General features: G+C 46.5%; 1 protein-coding gene across 1 annotated transcript in view; it reads right to left on the minus strand.

Annotated features, from left to right (window-relative positions):
* Window positions 1-2232: 2232 nt before the first annotated feature.
* The window catches only part of LOC100742837 (POU domain protein CF1A), a 4499-nt gene continuing 4231 nt past the window's right edge, over window positions 2233-2500 (minus strand). Inside the window, exon 3 of the mRNA XM_033322858.1 lies at window positions 2233-2500. This exon is cut by the window's right edge and continues 573 nt beyond it. The gene's annotated coding sequence lies outside the window, so the exon portion shown is untranslated.

Here is a 2500-nt window from a genome sequence, read left to right on the forward strand (position 1 = left end):
GATAGCCGAGGCCGGACTCGGATAAAGCGCCGACACTCGAGCCAGTTGAGCAAATAATCACAGAAACCGTGTCACCGATAACGCGAGTAATCCCGACACGAAACGTCGACTCCGTGAATTGTCGCCTAATGAAGTCGTATTAATCGCGCGGAGAAATCGAAGAAACGACTCCCGGCTCGAGACAGTCTTCTTCCTTTCTCTCTCTCTCTCTCTCTCTCACTCTCTTTCTTACTCTCTCTCTCTCTCTCTCTTATTCTCTCTCTCTTACTCTCTCTCTCTCTCTCTTTCTCTCTCCGATCGACGATTTTCGTGAGAGAAACCGCCGCCCGGAGAAAAAGCAACGTCTTAACGAGCCCGAAAGATTCGCCCGCCTGTACGAACGTATCATTAGCGGAAACGGGACGACGGATCAGGGAAACTAGCCGCGTCCCAAACGTTAAACGCCTTCTAACGAGCAGCTCGCGCCGTGATCATCGCCGCGATTTGAATCTGTCTCCTATACACACTCCGGCCACTCTGCTTTCGAAACCCTCCGCCCCTAAATAGAGTCGTCGGGACGAGCGCGTTACCTATTCCAGGTTGTTCGTAGTCGGATCCGCCGAACGATTCGTAATAGGTACCGGGACGGTTTAACGGTCGGCTTTATGATTTTTTAAACGTCGTTGGTCGATGTTCCGGTATTAGTAGAAACGTCGATTCGAAGGGTAGATCGGGAAACAAGGTGGAACGAGGACGCACCGGTTGTCCACCGGACGAATTCGAGGCGTTGAGAAATATCGAGGGGGTGGTCCGACCCTTGATCGCGACAAGTCAGACATTCCTGGCACAAATCCTACGTTGTTACGCTGGCCGTTCGACCGGCCGTTATATTTTGTCCTTTTACACGAGCATTCGGAGACGTAGGTGCGTCAATTACGCGGCGAGAAAATTCAACGTATAAAAAATTTTATCGAGTGTTGGATCGTAACGAACGCGTTACGACGATGGAAACACGTTCGAACAAGCCGGCGAAAAGACACGCAGCTTTCGTTCGATACTCGGCGAAAACCGGGAAACCAAGAGAGAGAGAGAGAGAGAGACGTATGTACGACCGAGCGAAAACGAAAAACGAGGATCGAACAGACGGCGATTAAGTTTTGTAAATACTCTGGCGAATTTTCCGAACGGTTTGCGATAGCCGATGTCATCGGACGTACGTCTAGTTTCTTCCGCGTATCGCGACAACGACGTCCCAACCTCGAAATGTAACGAGTTCGCGAACGCGACGCCGAGACCCGTCGAACCGTGTGAAAACCACGCGAAACGTCTTCGTCGCAGCAGCTTCTAATGCCGATGAACGAGTCTCCTGGCCGATCGTACGGCGAAAACAGCGATTTGCGCGTGACTGAGCCCGCAGTGAAACGAATATCGGTTCGACGGGACGCGCGTCGGATTCACCTCGAACTTTGATCGTTCGAATTAAGAAGGACCGCGAACTAGGCGACTTTTTCGATTACGGAGGCGTTCGTTGCGAGGTACGATCGGAAGCAACGGGGCACCGTTGAAGACGAGCAGGCAAGGATCAGAGAGCACGGGAGAATGACAGAAAGAAGAGAGGAAGAGAAACGAGAAAGTGCGAAAAACGGAATAACGCGAGAAGCAAAAGAGAAGAGAGAGGAAAGAAGAGCGACCGATGCCCGGCGGCGACGAAAAACGCAAAATACTCGCTCTGTGCGATTAGCCTCCGGGCAACAGAATGCTAATGATAACATTAATAATAGCGATGTTAATGATAATAATAATAATCGTAATAATAAAGAATAATAATAAATGACAATAAAGACGACGAATAATATAATAACGATAATAATAAAATCATCCTATTAATGATAAATTATAATGACAGGTCTATTGTCCTTTACAATAGTTCTTTTCCCGCGAAACGATTTTTTCACGATAAAAGTCTCAATAACATAATGTAGCTACAACCTCTCCACATTGCCATATGTTTCTCTCTTATATACATCGACTTTTAGAGCTTCTATATATATATATACATATATGTGTGTGTGTGTGTTGTGTGTGCACACACATATATATATATTTATTTATTTATTTATTTATTTATTTATACGTGTGTATATATACTTACTCTTTATACAGAAGGGGTATTTCATTGCGAGGGAGTTCTGCTGTCGCTAGGATTCGGCACACGTTTTCCGACACGCGTATTTTCCCCGTTTCACGCGTGTCTTGTCCCTCTTAACAATCTGCTCGTTTTTTTTTTTTTTCGTTTACTTTGTCGCGCCGTATCGTTCCCTCCGAGACTTTGTTTCTTCCATGCTCTTTCGTTTCCACTATCGAAACCTGCTTCTCGTCCAGCGTTAACGGCAACGGGGATTTCGAAGAGGAGGACGATGACGACGGCAACGAAGAAGACGGCGATGTGCGATCTTACTTAACTTACTAGCTTTATCTAGTACATTATTTACAGTCCATATTTACTTATGTTACATCATCC

Source organism: Bombus impatiens, unplaced genomic scaffold, assembly GCF_000188095.3.
Source record: "Bombus impatiens unplaced genomic scaffold, BIMP_2.2 scf_0675, whole genome shotgun sequence".
Classification (NCBI taxonomy): domain Eukaryota; kingdom Metazoa; phylum Arthropoda; class Insecta; order Hymenoptera; family Apidae; genus Bombus; species Bombus impatiens.